At 44.0% G+C, this 19767-nt stretch overlaps 1 long non-coding RNA gene across 1 annotated transcript; it reads left to right on the top strand.

The window, feature by feature from the left end:
• The first annotated feature begins 467 nt into the window (after positions 1-467).
• On the top strand, positions 468-18903 carry LOC117501692. Its single transcript, XR_004558065.1, has 4 exons — positions 468-744; positions 9864-9875; positions 11588-11590; positions 18892-18903. It is a non-coding gene; the product is annotated as an uncharacterized LOC117501692 (long non-coding RNA).
• The last annotated feature ends 864 nt before the right edge of the window (positions 18904-19767 follow it).

Raw genomic sequence — 19767 nt, 5'->3', positions numbered from 1 at the left:
GACAAGGCTTCAACCATGTTTCCTGGATACATATGACTGTAGGCCTCTCAGGAAATGTTCCTATAAACCGCTTCAGCTCCTGTCCATTGGCAATCAAACTATGCGCATTCCACTGGACAGCATAAAACATCAGTAGTCTAAGTATCATCCCCACACGGAGAATCTATCACACCACTGCTCATCACTCTGTCCTTGGCAAAAACCAGGCTATGGAGATATGCCGGATCCACCTCAGCAACGCCCAAGACCCTTTCTGCGGCCTCGACAACAATTCTAACCACATCAGAATTATTCCTTGCCACTTTCACCCCACTAAGGACTTCCACAATGAAGGCTAAAAAACTGACAGTGTTCACCAGCACTGACCCTTGGGGTGCAGATGGCATAGGTGCAGGCCCACACTGCTCCAACCGCACATGTCCTCCAGTGCCATTGCACGTTGCAATGCGCCTAACAGCATACGCATATGATACTCCCACATTTACTTCCCTATACTTCTGTACTTTCAACGCTGTCTTGAAGTGCTCACACTCCCTGTTGCCAGCAACATGGCCTCCCCCACAGCTCCCACACTTCGGTACCACCACTGTGCAGTCCGAGAACTCATGGTCTCCCCCACATTTACCACATCTCCGAGCCCCCCGACAGACTGCAGCAACATGACCATACCGCTGACACTTAAAGCATCTAAGCGGTGGCCTTCTATATGGCTGCACTCTAAAAGCAAGACAGCCCAGGAACACTGTCTGGCAGCGCATCTTCCTGAAAGGTCAGAACAACAGTAGTTGTATCTCTCCTCACCCCTTCTTTGAAAACCTTTATTCGAGAAGCTACAATCACTTTGGCCCCCTCCACACCTCTAACTAGATCATCCATTGTCATCTCCAAAAGCACTCTGTACACGACACCTTTCAAACCATCACCTCTAGCGCCAGGGACAAAACTCTCAATCTGCTTACTACAGACCGACTCCAAAGAAAAAGCGTTCGCCACCTGTGCCGCAGATCTACAAACAATCAGTAACTTCCCATCAGCTAAGATACGTGCACTGGCCACCTCTCCTAATTCAGCCTTCAGCGTTTTAGCAAGCCCAATAGCATTAAACGAGCTGAAAGTAAGCCGCTCATTCTTCAGTTTGAAAATAACTTTAAATTCCTTATGCAAGTCCATTCTCAGGACTTTAGTGGCGCCCCCTTTGCCCTCCAGTCCTGGCTCCTGAGATGAACTGCCACTCTTACTTTTCCGTTTCCTCCCTGACTTGACCCTAGAGCTCCCTCCTCCCTCGTCGTAGGTCTCCATGAAAACACACACGCCACTACAATCCCAGTCAAGACGCTAGCTAACGCCACCGGGGTCCAACAACTAGACAGGCGTAGCCGCCGCTACGTGCCCCGACTGCCTACCACAAACTAGCTAACTCCTCTCTAGTCTTCAGGGGAGTACTCGTGAGGGGTTCTTATACACCACAGCCCGTAAACCCGGCAAGGCAACCGTAAAACGGCGACCCACCTGCAGCTTCGGAGTGCTCCCAAGCTAATGCTTCACAGACTTTCCTCCCCACACTACAACCCCCAGTGAGTTCCAAAAGGGAAAACACTCTTATGCCTACCAGGGACACTACAGCCAGCCAGCCTACCTCCCCCGACCAGTTTGTCTTCCCCAAAGCTCTCCCGTCGGACACCACTCTCAATGAACCGACCAACCTCTGTAGAACCTTCACGCACCTGCACCCGCACCCGCACCCAAACACTTCCTCCTTCCGAGCCCTCCCACACAGTGAGCTGTGGAACTGTGAGGGTTTTAATGAGGAGCAAACTAATCAGGTTGATGTGAAGCAGGTGTGTGGAAGGTTCTGGAAAGAGGTGTGGTTAAAGTGAACAAAGAAGAGTTAAGAAAGGCAAGAGAGTGCGGGAAGGCAAAGCAAGAGAAGTGATCAACAGAAAAACTAACTGTGAGAAACATGACGTGCTCAAATAATAAATGTGAGCGAAACAAAAGGGGCAAACCTAAGAGCTAATGTGACAAGTCAAAAAGGGGAAAACAAGAAAATTAATGATTAAAACTAAAACTGGAATGGAACTGTTATTGACGGGTACAGAACAGTGAATACAATAAAAATGGCAAAACAAACTATTGGTTAAACTGCAAATAAACAAAATCCGGTGAACACAGAATAATGCAATTAATAAAACAAGATAAGGGATAAACAGAAAATGCAATGAATAACAAATGGAACATAATCTGAAGAGCAACACCAAAGACAAATAATAACAAAAACCTGTGACTACGCATTATACAACAAATGTGATAAACAAAACTAAACTAAGACTAAAGTAACTTAAAAAACCCAGAGTGAACAAATACAAACTGCACAATAAATGATAAGTAAAGAATGAACCAGTGATGAAAGTGTAATACAAGGAAAAGAATAACAAATAGCTGAATGAAACCAGTGACTAAATAGTAAACAAAGCAAAACAACAAACAGAACCAAACTGAGACTAGTATGATAAAGTATGAAAATATGAAAAACCAAGACCAGAGAATCAGAGGAGATTTAGCAAAGACTAGGACCTAAACCATGAACCGGGGCTGAGCATGACAATTCAGTATGAATAATTATTATAATTATTATTAATAACAAATGTGTTTTTTGGTGTATATTTTGCATTACCTCCAAAACTAGTAAAAAGTAGATAGTTATATTAAGTTTTAATGGTTAAATCATTTTAGTTCCATAAATTTAAATCTTTTGAGTCAGTCACTTGACTCATGTTTATGAGTTCTATTAACTTATTCATATTTACAACTTCCTTGTTAAATCTAGAATCTGAAAATAATCTGATAAACTCTGTTTTGAAGAATAGTGGCCTGTTATACTTTTAAAGCTGAGTTGTGTTTGAAGCTGTAATTACTGAAAGTTCAGATGATGATGTCAAAGAACGGTGAGTTCAGGTGCTCTATGGAGACTGTTTTTTTGAATCACCTGTGGAAAATTCTACTTTCAACACAGACTCACAAATCATCTTGTTGGTAAGAACATTTTTATTTCCTTTCCACATGGTGCTGACAGCATTTATTTGATGTGACCTCTTTAAGACAGCAGCAAAATGATCAGAGCTCCATGATGGGACTGAGTCCTGCTGAGGGTTTTTTCTTTCCGGAGCTGGAATCAAATACATCTGTGCTGAACATCATCTCCGTCCTCCAGGTCGATCTTCATGATCTGCTGCCTAAACATCACAAATACACACGTTACACAACGACTCACACACTTTACACACAGTCTTGTTTTACATGACATCAAATTTAAAGAGATAAAATTTATACGAGCTTCACCCTGCGCAGCGGACGTGATCCCACGGAATCTCGTGGGAACTCAGTGGCAAGTTCACACTGAAACAGGAAGTGCCAAATTTTGAGTCAACAGTGAAACAGGAAATGTCAAATGTTGAACACTTCCTGGCATTGGTGGAGCTCGAGTGGAGGCTGGGGTTTCACTGGACTCCCCTGAAATCTGATTGGACGCAGATGATTGACATGTCACAGCACCTCACGTCTGGTTGAAAAGAGCTGCATTTTGAAATTAGTGAGTCACATTGAGATTCAGATTCAGATTGGGATTTTTTAAACGGATTTTTAAGTTGGTAACAACAGAAGGAGAGGGGATGCTGATTGGAGGAGGTGATCTCAGCCAGAGGCTTAATCCACAGCTGGACTCATCAGGGAAAGTGCAGCAGAACAATACTATCAGCAAAAACTCAGAAAATGATATCACAATTGGGATTTTGGATATTTGGAGGGAACTCAGCCCATCTGTCAGAGATTATTTCTCTGCACCACAGTCCGTGTATTCAAGGATGAATTATTTTGTAATATATGCCAGGGACAGGTATAAAATAAAAAGCTGTGATATTGGGGTGAGGGACTTGTCCAGTATATATAAAGATAACCACGGGAAGAGAAGTGGGGAAAAAATAAAAAAAAAAACAATTTGGAGACTGACCTCAAGCCTGAAACTTGGCCACATGAAAGATGAAAGTGAAAAAGAGATTGATGAATATGTCGAACAAAATAACGATGACGTATCTCCGTCACTATTGTGGGATGTATGGAAAGCGGTTATGAGGGGAAACTGAGGGAAAAAAAATTAAAAAGAACATAAAAACGCAATTGATAGTAAAATATTGACTGAAATCAAAAAGAAAAAAAAGCAGAGATTGACATTTTTATGCAAGAAATCCAGAAAAAAAATTATACAAAGAGAGGTGTTATGAGGCTGAGAGTAAATCCACCAAATTACTGACATATAGACTTTAAAAGCAGGAAACATTGAGAAACATTTACAAAATACAAGATCCACAAACGAATTCTGTGGTATCCAAGACAGATCAAATTCATAAATGCTTTGAATTTTCCTGCGATACAGCAGCTGTTCCACAGTGTCTCACTGCAGTGGCGTAATGTCGCCCCCCTCGTGTTCACCTTCAGGCCATTTTATGTTCCACAGCTGTCCACCAGGGGGCACACTGAGCCTCACCCGTCCACGTGCTGGTTGTCTTTTCATCTGTTTTGGTGAAAGTTGGGTCTGAGGGCGGTTCCTCTTTCTCCAAAGATCTGTGGAGGTTTCATTTTAGTTCAGCTCTGATCTCAGAGGGAAAAAACACAAACTTCTGAAGCTGAACAGTTCATATGAAATAACAATAATAATAATAATCTGCCTAAAAACCGTCTGAATCTAAACCATCTCTTCATGTGAAAAAAACTCATTTAGATAAAAAAAAAAAAAATTCTAATTACATGTATGAAAAATCCAATAATCAGTTTTTTTAGCTGGTAAAAGTCACACACTCTGAAAGCAGCTAAAGAATAGTTTGTTTTGTTACTTTTTCTGGGTTATATTGTAATTGTGATCTGCAGAAAATAATTGCGAAAAAGTGAAAAAAAAACTCATTGCGTTGTCTTTAGCTTGTAATTTTCTGACTAAATGATGATTGAGTGCAGTTAATTTTTTACTTTGATGTTTACTTAAATTTCTTTAAACAGACTGAAAAAATGGAATTAAGCCTGTATGAATGTGAATTGAAGTTTTTGATCTGTGGCATTCTGTTACACGTTAATTTAAGTTCATAACTTTTTGAAGCACCTTTTTAATAAATATATTTATTTTTTTCTGTTTCATTTGACATATTGTACAACAGTTTAGACAAATGTATTTAACCTACACTTAGAACACCTCATGTTTTTACTTCCTTATTTATTATGATGATGATTATTATGATTATTATTGTTGTATATAGGATTTTACAGTACTGATATTACTGTTGGTCATAAACAGAAATAATGTATTTTGAATAGGTTTTCATCTGTTTTTATACCAACTTTAAAATTACAGTCATTTAAATGGTTTAATTGCAGTTTGTTATTTTTGAATAGAATACAATAGAATCTTTATTTGGCTTGAACTGGATTGAATCTGGTTTCATTTGTATCACTTTCAGATATCTTTAAAATGTATTTGTTTGTTTTACTGGATGTGCAGCTGTTCAAGGTGTGTGCAGGTTTTTCCTTCTGACACACGCTGAGGTTGTAAGGTCTATAAAAAGCACAACCTGTTTATTTGATCCTATACCAACAAAACTGTTTAAGGACCTGTGGTCCACTCTTGGGCCGACTGTGCTGGAAATTATTAATTTAACTTAATAATTAACTTCTGATTAATGATTAATTAATGATTAATTATTTAATCATTAACTTCTGGATCTGTTCCTAAACGTTTCAAATCTGCAGTGATTAACCATTACTTAAGAAACCTAATCTTGACCTTAGTGTATTGAAAAACTATCAGCCGATATCAAATCTATCGTTTTGTTCTAAAATTCTGGTAAAGGTGGTGTCACGGCAGCTCGTAGACTATCTTACTGAGAATAATCTCTTTGAGCCACTGCAGTCTGCTTTTAGAAAATATCATTCCACAGAGACGGCTCTCACTAAAGTGGTGAATAATCTTCTGCTTGCAGTTGGTGTCAGAATAAACTGCGAGCAGGAGATGATTCACCACCGTTGTGGTACCTGAATCCATTGCGGACACCACTACAGTTCTGGTGCTGTTAGTTCTTTGTGTCACCCTCCCCTTTGGCAGACGACTGACGTCCATCAGGACTAAAACCTCAAGGCACAAAACAGCTTCTTTCCATCCGCAGCTGGACTTATAAATAATGCCGGAGAACCCCATTTGCCCCCCACAAAGTACAGATTGGTGATCCCTGTGCTGAAAGGTTGTGTACATCTGCACACCAATCACATGCTTTTGCACAGCCCCATTCCACTATATTTATTTGACAGTGAACATAGTTTTGTCTGGCTCCTCCTTACAGAATTATTTTTGTTTCCTTTTCTTTTTACTGTTGTTTATGCACCAATGACACCAGATCAAATTCCTTTTATGTGAGAACTTACTTGGCAATAAATTCGATTCTGATTCTTAGTGCTGCGTTTGATACAGTGGATCAGTGTATTCGGCTTGATAGGTTGGAGAATCATTTGGGATTACTGGGAATGTCCTTCCATGGTTGACATCATACTTGACCACTTACTGTCACAGTGTCTTGTGCAACAGCATTACCTGTAACCATGGTGACATGAGATATGGGGTCCCACAGGGGTCCATCTTAGGCCCCTTGCTTTTCTCCCTTTATATAGCACCCCTTGGGCACATATTGTGGCATTTGTGATTACCTTTCATTGCTATGCTGATGATACGGTTATACATGCTGATAACTGCTGGTAATCTTATACACATAAAGACTTTAGAGGATTGCCTTGTGAGTGAAAAGATGGATGTCAAGCAATTTCTTACTTTTAAACTCAGATAAGACTGATTTGCTGGTTCTTGGTCCAGTGAGACATCGGCATCAATTTGACCAGCTAATGCTTAGCTTAGGCTCGAGTGTCATACATCACACTGACAAAGTGAGGAACCTTGGGGTAATTTTTGATCCTACTTCTTTGACCTCCACATTAGATATTACGAGGACTGCTTTCTTCCACCTGTGAAATATAGTGAAGATTTGTCCCATCCTGTCTATGGCTGATGCTGAGACCCTGATTCATGTGTTTATCTCTTCTAGATTGGACTACTGCAATGTTCTATTTTCTGGTTTACCGCAGTTCAGCATTAGGGCTCTCCAATTCAAAATGCTGCTGCCAGACTTTTGACACAAGGCAAATGTTTGACCACATTACACTCATTTTGGCATCTCTTCACTGGCTCCTGTCCTTGTGAGATCAGATTTTAAGGTTCTGCTATTAGCTTAAAAAATTATTAATGAACTGGCACCTCCCTACCTAGCTGACCTAATTAAACTCTACGTACCGGCCTGGGCTCTGCATTCTCAGGGTGCAGGACTACTTTGTGTCCTAGGGTGAATAAAAAGTCTGTGGGTCACAGAGCTTTCTCTTATCATGCCCCTGTTCTGTGGAATGATCTCCCTGCATCAATAAAACAGTCAGATTCTGTAGAAACTTTCTAGTCGAGACTTAAGACGCATCTGTTCTCCCTCTCGTATGGCAGCATACTGGCATAGTATGAAGCTATGCTTCCTCTCCTTTTAACTCATTATTAGCAATGGCACAAAATCAAATCAAAATCAAATCAATTTTATTAATATAGCGCCAAATCACAACAAACAGTTGCCCCAAGGCGCTTTATATTGTAAGGCAAAAGCCATACAACAACTACAGAAAAACCCCAACGGTCAAAACGACCCCCTGTGAGCAAGCACTTGGCGACAGTGGGAAGGAAAAGCTCCCTTTTAACAGGAAGAAACCTCCAGCAGAACCAGGCTCAGGGAGGGGCAGTCTTCTGCTGGGACTGGTTGGGGCTGAGGGGAGAGAATCAGGAAAAAGACATGCTGTGGAGGGGAGCAGAGATCAATCACTAATGATTAAATGCAGAGTGGTGCATACAGAGCAAAAAGAGAAAGAAACAGTGCATCATGGGAACCCCCCAGCAGTCTAAGTCTATAGCAGCATAACTAAGGGATGGTTCAGGGTCACCTGGTCCAGCCCTAACTATAAGCTTTAGCAAAAAGGAAAGTTTTAAGCCTAATCTTAAAAGTAGAGAGGGTGTCTGTCTCCCTGATCTGAATTGGGAGCTGGTTCCAGAGGAGAGGAGCCTGAAAGCTGAAGGCTCTGCCTCCCATTCTACTCTTACAAACCCTAGGAACTACAAGTAAGCCTGCAGTCTGAGAGCGAAGCGCTCTATTGGGGTGATATGGTACTACGAGGTCCCTAAGATAAGATGGGACCTGATTATTCAAAACCTTATAAGTAAGAAGAAGAATTTTAAATTCTATTCTGGAATGAACAGGGAGCCAATGAAGAGAGGCCAGTATGGGTGAGATATGCTCTGTCCTTCTAGTCCCTGTCAGTACTCTAGCTGCAGCATTTTGAATTAACTGAAGGCTTTTCAGGGAACTTTTAGGACAACCTGATATTAATGAATTACAATAGTCCAGCCTAGAGGAAATAAATGCATGAATTAGTTTTTCAGCATCACTCTGAGACAAGACCTTTCTAATTTTAGAGATATTGCGCAAATGCAAAAAAGCAGTCCTACATATTTGCTTAATATGCGCATTGAAGGACATATCCTGATCAAAAATGACTCCAAGATTTCTCACAGTATTACTAGAGGTCAGGGTAATGCCATCCAGAGTAAGGATCTGGTTACAGATCCTTACAGAACAGGTCTCTGCCTGAACTTTATCTACATTCTGGGTCTGTTAGTGACGCTTAGGGCTAGCGACCGGCAATCACCTCAGTATTCTCTCTGTTTACCTCTTGATTTACTCCTAGTGAACTCATACCTTAGGTGGACTTATTTCTGGATGTTTGATTTTGCTCTTTTTCTCTCTGGCTGAGGCACTGAAATGACCCAGTGAGGCTGATGGCTGTGCATCACAGGGTGCTGGACTGAGCACGAGATACCCTGGCTGAAGAGGGCGTAGTGGCCCACGGACCACCTTGCTGAGGGTGACCTCTCTGAGCCACTGCAGTATGTTTTTTTTTAATGCAGTCTTCCCTGAAGACAGCTATTATAAGAGTGAAGCTAACAAGGCAACGCATGGACACTGGCCCTGCGGCACAGTCTGCTGTACTTCTCACGATGCCCTGCCTGCAGCCAGAGCTGCAAAATCAAACTGTTATCAATCTTTTTCACACATTTAATGTCGCTCTTTGAGTTTGGATGGAAACTGTCATCTTCAAGGCATCTTCAAGTTACTTTTTTACCCATTCATCCAAAATGTAGTAAACTGTATATTTACTTTGCACAGTACAGCACTGTGCAAAGGTTTTAGGCACATTAATGCATCATTAAAAATGATTTTAAACCTGACTATTTATAAATGGCAAGAGATGCGTCGTTTGAGATAACACTACCGAGATACGTGAAGTGCTCTACTGCATTCAGGCTGGTACCCTCAATGTTGATTTGGGGTTGGGTATATGCTGTATGGGGGACCGGTTGATATAGCACTTCTGTCTTTCTCAGGCTGATGGTGAGGCCGAAGGCTCTTGCTGCTTCAGCAAAACAGTTGACAATGTGCTGCAAGGCTTGCTCCATATGGGCGACGAGGGCGCAGTCATCTGCGAAGAGCAGCTCCATGATTAGCTGTTCTGTGATCTTAGTGTGGGACAGAAGGCGCCGCAAGTTAAACAGACTTCCGTTGGTTCTGAAGCGGATATAGATGCCGTCTGTCAAGTCTTCTTTGGCCTCACGAAGCATCATGCTGAAGAAGATGGAGAACAGAGTGGGCGCGAGGATGCAACCTTGTTTGACGCCATTTGAGATGGGGAAGCTGCCGGACAGAGTCCCGTTGTACTTCACTTGTCCCATCTGGCCTTCATGCAGCTGGCGGATGATGGTGAGGACCTTTGGAGGGCAGCCAAGGCGCGCAAGAATCTTCCACAAACCCTCACGACTGACTGTCTCAAAAGCCTTGGTTAGGTCTATGAAGGCTGCATAAAGGGCCATGTTCTGTTTTCTGCACTTCTCCTGGATCTGTCTCAGGACGAAGTTCATGTCGGTGGTTCCCCTGTTGGCCCGAAATCCGCACTGACTCTCAGGAATATTTTCATGCGCTATGGTAGGGGTAAGCCTGTTGAGCAGCACTCGAGCCAAAATCTTACCTGCTATTGAGAGGAGAGTGATGCCCCGGTAATTAGAACAGTCGGACTTGTACAGAGAGACAATGACCGCATCCCGAAGGTCATGTGGAACCATTTCTTTTTTCCAGCAACTGGAGAAGAGAATCTGAAGCTTGTCGAGGACTGCCTCACCTCCATTTTGGTACAGCTCTGCTGGGATGCCATCTATGCCAGGAGACTTCCCTGGATTCAGCTGCATGGTGGCCTTTCGGATCTCTTCAAGTGTTGGGGGGTCATCAAGTTCCCATTTCGCCTCCACCTGGGGAATCTTCTCGATTGATGACTCTTGCACAGTGTGCTTGTCACTGAAGAGGTTTTCAAAGTGTTCTGACCAACGCTGCATAATCGTTTCCTTGTCCGTCAGAAGGGTGGAGCCGTCTGACGAGCGCAGGGGTGCTTGCACTTGATGTGCTGGCCCATGGATGGTCTTAAGGGCTTCATAAAAGGAGCGCATGTCTCTGGCATCGGCATGTTGTTGTGTCTTCTCCGCAAAAGCTAGCCACCAGTCGTTCTGCAGTATGCGGAACTTGCTTTGCAGTGTGGAGCAGGCAATTCTGTAAGCTGTCTTGGCAGAGTGGTCATCAGGTTTAGCTAAAAGAGTCTTGTGGCATGCACATTTCTTTTCTAGTAGTTCCTGGATCTTTGCATCAGACTCATCAAACCAGTCTTTATTTTTCCTGGCTGAGAAGCCCACTACTTCTGCTGCCGTCTCCTGAAGGATGGTCTTTAATCTCATCCACTGTTGTTCAGGGTCGTCAGACAGGCCTTCTTCTCCACCCAGTCTCTCCTCTAGTTTGGTCTGGAACTCCATTTTTGTGTCTATGTCTTTCAGCTTGTGAACTTGTAGCTTCTTAAACTGTGGGCCTTTTTTCTTAGGAGGGGGCCTGAAAGTGAAAGCAATCTTGGAACGGACCAAGCGATGATCCGTATAGCAATCCGCGCTAGGCATCACCCTGGTATGTAGTACGTCTCTTCTATCACGCTGTCACGTCAGAACGTAGTCCAGAAGGTGCCAGTGTTTGGAGCGTGGGTGTCTCCAGGTTGCTTTGAATCTCTCTTTCTGTTGGAACAGGCTGTTGGTGATCATCAAGTCATGTGCAGAGCAGAACTCCAGCAGCAGGCGGCCATTGTCGTTACAGTTGCCTATGCCATGTTTCCCTAGCACGTCCTTCCATACATCAGAGTCGCGGCCCACTCTGGCGTTGAAATCTCCCATGATGAGGAGCTTGTCCTGGGTGTCGACGCTCTGTAGAAGGTTGTGCAGATCGCTATAGAAAGCCTCCTTAACTCCGATGTCGGCCTGCATGGTTGGGGCATACACAGTAACAATAGTGGCAAAATCCTTGTTGTTGATGGGGAGCCGGAGTGACATGAGTCGGTCAGAATGTCCAACTGGCAAACTGTGTAACCTATGTGCTATGGCGCTCTTAATCATGAACCTGACCCCTGAGAGTCCACGATCTTCTTTAGCCTTCCCTGACCAGAACAGTGTGTAGCCTGTGCCTTCCTCGGTGAGTGACCCTTGGTCTGCAAAGCGCACGTCGCTGAGTGCAGCAATGTCTATGTCAAGCCTTGCTAGCTCTTTGGCGACTAAGGCTGAGCGTCTTCGAGGACGATCGCTATTGTCTGAGTCCATCATTGTGCGTACATTCCAGCACGCAATTTTCAGGTTCTTTGTTTTTCTTTTGCAGCACCAGTGACTGTGTGCTCATTTCAATAATTCACTTTGTTGTTGATGCTATTCTGGTTTTTCTGTCTCCTGTTTCTTTACCTTTGTAAAACTTTGTAAAAACCCTGTAACTGTTAGAATGGCCCAAGCAGAGGGTCACCCCTCTGAGTCTGATCTGCTTGAGGTTTCTTCCTCAAATCATTAGAGGTTGTGTTCTTGCTCTGGGGGTTGGTAAGGTTAGACCTGACTCATGTGAAGCGCCTTGAGGCAGCTTTGTTGTGGTTTGGTGCCATATAAAATGAAATAAATTGCAGCCAGTCTGCTCAGTGTGACCCTGATCCTGTCAGATCTCAGAAGCTAAGCAGGGTGAGGCCTGGTTAGTACTTGGATGGGAGACCACTTCGGAACACCAGGGGCTGTGTGTGTTTTCCAGGTAAAACTGGACTTGCCTCAGGAAGGGCATCCGGTGTAAAACTTGTACCAAATATCAATGTGGATCTGGTTGGATCCGCTGTGGCGACCCCGAACAAACAGGAGCAGCCAACAACAACATAAAATAAAATAAATGAAACTGAGTTTGTCCTCCTGCAATTTTTATGGAACTGTTCCTTTAAAGAATAGTGATGGACAGATTACTCGTCTTTCAGGCCTGAGTGTCTCTTTGTCTCTTTCTGTAAAATGTCACTGCAGACCTGAGACCTCAGTCTGGGACCAAACAGCATCAGATAAATGGCATTGATCTCTTTGTTTGCAGCTGGTTTTAAAGGCTCGTGGAATGTGATAACAACTTGAGTGACAATAATGTTCCGCCGGCTCATTTTGTTCAAGTGCAGCAACACAATGGTCGCCCAGGGACATTATTTGCATATTGTCAGGCGCTGTGTGAATGAGAAATGATATCAGGCCGCACAAGAAAAGCAATGATCCTGATCCTCTGTGCATATGTTATGTGACACTCAGAGCTTTGTTATCATATAAATGCAAATGTAAGAGCGGTGTGCACGGTGCACGGTGCAATTACGCCTCAAACAGCAATTTGACCGGATCTAATCCACTTTAGTGTTCTGTAATGTGCAGCCGAACTGCACAGCATCAGGACTTTTGACAGAATGTCCCACAGCCAGAGCTGCAAAATCAAACTGTTATCAATCTTTTTCACACATTTAATGTCGCTCTTTGAGTTTGGATGGAAACTGTCATCTTCAAGGCATCTTCAAGTTACTTTTTTACCCATTCGTCCAAAATGTAGTAAACTGTATATTTACTTTGCACAGTACAGCACTGTGCAAAGGTTTTAGGCACATTAATGCATCATTAAAAATGATTTTAAACCTGACTATTTATAAATAAATGAAATGTATGATGAGCGTCAACTTTAATGATAATCAATATGAAAATTGGTTTCTATTCACATGGGAGTTTTCAGTATATGTGTCATACCACATATGTGGTATGACACATATGTGGTATGATTGTTTTGCAATCATTTTAATGTTGAATGACATTTGCAACTGTGTTTGTGTGAAATTCTACTGGACAATACAGTCACAAAGAAATTCTTATTATTACGGAATAAAGAAATCTAGCTCACATATGAATTGATTAGACTGACATGCCAATAAAAAGGGGGAGGGGCATCAAACGCTACTTTTATTATTACTCTGGGATGCCTAAAACTTTTGCACAGGTCTCTCTCTCTCTCTCTCTCTCTCTCTCTCGGTTATCCAGTTTGAGATGAATAAAATCTACCGCATGGTGCACCAGTTTAAAGAAACAGTTAAAGCCAACTAATCTCAAATTGATCCACATTAAAGGCTGATTGTTTACAGCAGTTTAAATACAGCAAAATGAATTAATTAATTAAAAAACAAACAAACAAAAAAAAACAGTCATGTTGATGTATATGATTAATTATCACAACAGTTACTTTTCTGCGGAAATAACTAACTAATTAACTGGTTAATTGCTTCAGATGGTCTCAATAGTCATTAATAGTTTATTGGTTATCAACAACGTAAGAAACAGTTTTTTTTTTAAATTACACATTAATAAAACAAGCTCAATTCATCCAATTAATCAAAAATTTTTTCTGCTTTCGTTTAACGGTTGCAGCAAATCAATGCCACCACTAGGTGGCGGAACAGTAACAGTTAGCAGCTGCAGCCTTTTCAAACTGGATGATCAACAAAATGTGGAAGAAACAACAAAAGTCATGAGAAGAAAAAAAGATGATGTGAAAAACAAAACAAATACGAAGTTCCTGTGAGTGTCGCAGAGATACAAAAGTATTTATTTCAGCTGCTGAATGTTCCAGGACTTCTGTTTCTGAAAATGTTCATCCAGCTTAGAAATTTCAGCTGAATCAACGTCTTAAATCACTCCAGCATCAGTGGTCAGAGTGTAACGATGTTAAACAGTAGCACGTGCGTCGCGACCTGGCACCCATCACATTGTTAACGACACATTAGGGACAGGAAACATGACCTCACCGGGTTCAACCAGCGGCCCCAGAGGGTCCGTCCTGACTCAGAGCGGTGTACGAAATAATCGCATCACTTTATCACTGACTTTGTCCTCATACGTGATGACTCACAGGACGTGTCTGTATTTACTGGAACAAAGTCAGCGTACAAGCTGACACTTATGAAGCAGAAACACAAAGTTTATTAACAGTCCAGCAAACTGGCCGTTGATGGAAAATTAGCGCTCAGGGCTGAACAGGAAGTCTTCTGGGAAGACATCTCTAGATCACCTGAGGAGGAAATCCCTCTTGATTTAATGTATTTGGATTTCATTAAACATTTGAAAACATTCTCTAAGATGTTTCCACGTGTTGGTGCCCAAATATGTGGAAACATTTTAAGATGGATTAGCTGAGTTCCCTGTTCTGCACACATAGAGCTGAGTTTTATCCATGTCCTTGTATATTTCATGTCCCTTTAGTTAAGGTGTAGTAAGTTGCGTTGCATTGTGTGTATGTTGTCAACAATAATTTTCACAGAGCAATTTGTGACATTCATGAGACTCAAGTGAATAATGATAAAAGATGACAGCAGGTCAGATCACTGCAACGATCTGGCAGCCGCACACAGCAGCTACACTTTAATTGAAAAAACGCACACCTAAACTCACACGTGGCGCGTATTGGTCTGTTCGGATTGTAATTAAAGTGCACCCTAGCCAGTCACTACTACGGAGTAAGTAAAGTGCGATGCTGCTACCTGACCTGAGTACCACGTGAACTGTGAAAATAATGGCTCCAGTGAGCGGATCATGATCTAATATATAAAGCTGTGTGTGTGTGTGTGTGTGTGTGTGTGTTGGCACACATAATAGTGGGAAGGCCTTTTTTTTTTTTTTTTAAGTTTATTTTCTACAAGCCCTCTGGTGGCTGAAAATTCCGATGCAGGATGCACAAGACCTGTTACACTTGGGGCAAATGAACACTTGAGTAGGCTGGGCTTGTGCTGCTGCCCGCTCTTTCTGTCTTTGACACTTCTGGCGTGTGGCCTCACTTCTTTCTGCCTCAAATTTCAGGTTGGCGGATTTGATGCTGGAACGCCAGCTGAGTCTATCTGTAGCTAGATGCTGCCATGACTGATGCTGAATGGCTGCAAGGGAGAGCTGTTTCTTCAGCTGGTCCTTATAGCGCTTTTTGGGGGCCCCTTGGTTTCGTCTCCCTTCCTTGAGCTCGCCAAAGAGAATTAATTTCGGCATGCGTGTATCATCCATCCTGGCTACGTGACCTGCCCAACGAAGCTGTTGTTTGAGTATAATAGACTCCATGCTGGGCAATTTGGCTCTGGTAAGGATGTCCTCATTTGAAACGTAGTCCTGCCACTTGATCCCAAAGATGTTTCGGAGACAACGCTGATGAAAGCGTTCCAGTAATCTGATCTGCTGGCGATACAGAACCCAGGTTTCAGCTCCATACAGGAGGGTAGGGACCACAATGGCTCTGTAGACCTGCACTTTTGTGGAAAGGCGCAGTGCATGATTCTGCCAGACTTTCTTTGAGAGTCGACCAAAAGAACTGCTGGCCCTGGCAAGGCGACTGTCTAGGTCCTTGGCAAGAGATGCGTCGTTTGAGATAACACTACCGAGATACGTGAAGTGCTCTACTGCATTCAGGCTGGTACCCTCAATGTTGATTTGGGGTGGGGTATATGCTGTATGGGGGACCAGTTGATATAGCACTTCTGTCTTTCTCAGGCTGATGGTGAGGCCGAAGGCTCTTGCTGCTTCAGCAAAACAGTTGACAATGTGCTGCAAGGCTTGCTCCGTATGGGCGACGAGGGCGCAGTCATCTGCGAAGAGCAGCTCCATGATTAGCTGTTCTGTGATCTTAGTGTGGGACAGAAGGCTCCGCAACTTAAACAGACTTCCGTTGGTTCTGAAGCGGATATAGATGCCGTCTGTCAAGTCTTCTTTGGCCTCATGAAGCATCATGCTGAAGAAGATGGAGAACAGAGTGGGCGCGAGGATGCAACCTTGTTTGACGCCATTTGAGATGGGGAAGCTGCCGGACAGAGTCCCGTTGTACTTCACTTCTCCCATCTGGCCTTCATGCAGCTGGCGGATGATGGTGAGGACCTTTGGAGGGCAGCCAAGGCGCGCAAGAATCTTCCACAAACCCTCACGACTGACTGTGTCAAAAGCCTTGGTTAGGTCTATGAAGGCTGCATAAAGGGCCATGTTCTGTTTTCTGCACTTCTCCTGGATCTGTCTCAGGACGAAGATCATGTCGGTGGTTCCCCTGTTGGCCCGAAATCCGCACTGACTCTCAGGAATATTTTCATGCGCTATGGTAGGGTTAAGCCTGTTGAGCAGCACTCGAGCCAAAATCTTACCTGCTATTGAGAGGAGAGTGATGCCCCGGTAATTAGAACAGTCGGACTTGTCGCCCTTGTTCTTGTACAGAGAGACAATGACCGCATCACGAAGGTCATGTGGAACCATTTCTTTTTTCCAGCAACTGGAGAAGAGAATCTGAAGCTTGTCGAGGACTGCCTCACCTCCATTTTGGTACACCTCTGCTGGGATGCCATCTATGCCAGGAGACTTCCCTGGATTCAGCTGCATGGTGGCCTTTCGGATCTCTTCAAGTGTTGGGGGGTCATCAAGTTTCCATTTCACCTCCACCTGGGGAATCTTCTCGATTGATGACTCTTGCACAGTGCGCTTGTCACTGAAGAGGTTTTCAAAGTGTTCTGACCAACGCTGCATAATTGTTTCCTTGTCCGTCAGAAGGGTGGAGCCGTCTGAGGAGCGCAGGGGTCCTTGCACTTGATGTGCTGGCCCATGGATGGTCTTAAGGGCTTCATAAAAGGAGCGCATGTCTCTGGCATCGGCATGTTGTTGTGTCTTCTCCGCAAAAGCTAGCCACCAGTCGTTCTGCAGTATGCGGAACTTGCTTTGCAGTGTGGAGCAGGCATTTCTGTAAGCTGTCTTGGCAGAGTGGTCATCAGGTTTAGCTAAAAGAGTCTTGTGGCATGCACGTTTCTTTTCTAGTAGTTCCTGGATCTTTGCATCAGACTCATCAAACTTGTCTTTATTTTTCCTGGCTGAGAAGCCCACTACTTCTGCTGCCGTCTCCTGAAGGATGGTCTTTAATCTCATCCACTGTTGTTCAGGGTCGTCAGACAGGCCTTCTTCTCCACCCAGTCTCTCCTCTAGTTTGGTCTGGAACTCCATTTTTGTGTCTATGTCTTTCAGCTTGTGAACTTGTAGCTTCTTAAACTGTGGGCCTTTTTTCTTAGGAGGGGGCCTGAAAGTGAAAGCAATCTTGGAACGGACCAAGCGATGATCCGTATAGCAATCCGCGCTAGGCATCACCCTGGTATGTAGTATGTCTCTTCTATCACGCTGTCACGTCAGAACGTAGTCCAGAAGGTGCCAGTGTTTGGAGCGTGGGTGTCTCCAGGTTGCTTTGAATCTCTCTTTCTGTTGGAACAGGCTGTTGGTGATCATCAAGTCATGTGCAGAGCAGAACTCCAGCAGCAGGCGACCATTGTCGTTACAGTTGCCTATGCCATGTTTCCCTAGCACGTCCTTCCATACATCAGACTCGCGGCCCACTCTGGCGTTGAAATCTCCCATGATGAGGAGCTTGTCCTGGGTGTCGACGCTCTGTAGAAGGTTGTGCAGATCGCTATAGAAAGCCTCCTTAACTCCGATGTCGGCCTGCATGGTTGGGGCATACACACTAACAATAGAGGCAAAATCCTTGTTGTTGATGGGGAGCCGGAGTGACATGAGTCGGTCAGAATGTCCAACTGGCAAACTGTGTAGCCTATGTGCTATGGCGCTCTTAATCATGAACCTGACCCCTGAGAGTCGACGATCTTCTTTAGCCTTCCCTGACCAGAACAGTGTGTAGCCTGTGCCTTCCTCAGTGAGTGACCCTTGGTCTGCAAAGCGCACGTCGCTGAGTGCAGCAATGTCTATGTCAAGCCTTGCTAGCTCTTTGGCGACTAAGGCTGAGCGTCTTCGAGGACGATCGCTATTGTCTGAGTCCATCATTGTGCGTACATTCCAGCAAGCAATTTTCAGGTTCTTTGTTTTTCTTTTCGCACCGCGTGTAGTGATGCCCGTTGGCAGCGGTGAGCCAACCGGGTCTAGTGAGACAAGCCATGTTTAGACCACCTTTTCTAGGTCTGTCTCCATGTGGAGCAAGCAGGGCTAACCCTAAACAGGGCTGCCGGATGATGCTTTTGTCTCGAGTCAGCAATCAAACAACCATAGCTCCTGAGCCGCCGGACAAGTTTGGACAAGCCTATCTCGGCTTTCAATGCTTACCAGTCCAGTAAGTATCATAGAAATTGTGGAGAGCTGGACATGTCCAAACTTGTCCTCTGACACGCCGAAATGGAGGTGTTCCTTTGTCTCGCTTCCAAAGCGAATCGGTCTTTAGGCGCGAAGCCTCCGCGAGGCTTTCCATGACAAAATCTCTTGTTAAAAGTGAAATCAGCCGGAAAATGGCTGATGTTCAGCTCTTGTGATAACCAGAGAAAGAGCACACGACGGCCTCGTATCCACAGAGCCATCCGTTTAGAAATGGTCCGGTGGCTTGTGCCGCGTCGTCGCAGCTCGGAGCGCGGCACGCCGAGCGTCCTTAAAGGGGTCCTTAAAGGGGTCCTTAAAGCTGTAGTAACAGACCTTATTCTCTGTGAAGCCCGTAAAATTTTCACCAAAAGCCAGATAAATTTTTCGAATGGTTTCCAGGTGCCAGTCTCTAACAGCATGCGCACGAGGGTTCAAGCATGTCTGACGTAAAAACATATGAATGAAATTCATATAGTTTTTGAAAAAAATAAAAAGGACCGTTACTTTATTGACCTTGTATGTATGTATGTATGTATGTATGTGTGTGTGTGTGTGTGTGTATATATATATATATATATGATGAGAGATTAAGGAGTGTTACTATCGCTTTAAGGACAGCACACGGCGCCGCGCCCCGAGCCACCGTCATCATCCTGTTTCAAGCTGAAAACTTCCAAATTTAAGGCTCTGTTGATGCAGGATGTCGTGTGACTAGCAGAGAAGTTTTCAGAAGAGGTTGGGATCAGCACTTTATCGGCACATTCCACTGGTAAAGGAGATTTTGTAATGAAAGACGTGCGGACGGATTTGCGCGTTGGCATGCAGCCGCTCATCGCACGGCGTCACAGAAAAACACCACCGTTGGAAGTCTCACAGGACAAGTTTGAACATGCCCAGCTGTTAAACAATGTCTCGGATACTCACTCGACTGAAAGCCATCGAAAACCGCCTGAATCTTACGAATGGTCATCAACACGGAGGTGTTTTTCTGTGGTACCGTGCGATGAGCGGCTGCGTGCCGACGCGCGAATCCCTCCGCACGTCTTTCATGACAAAATCTC

The sequence above is a fragment of the Thalassophryne amazonica genome, chromosome 2 (assembly GCF_902500255.1).
Source record: "Thalassophryne amazonica chromosome 2, fThaAma1.1, whole genome shotgun sequence".
Classification (NCBI taxonomy): Eukaryota; Metazoa; Chordata; class Actinopteri; order Batrachoidiformes; family Batrachoididae; genus Thalassophryne; species Thalassophryne amazonica.
This window is presented reverse-complemented; position numbering and strand designations above follow the sequence as displayed.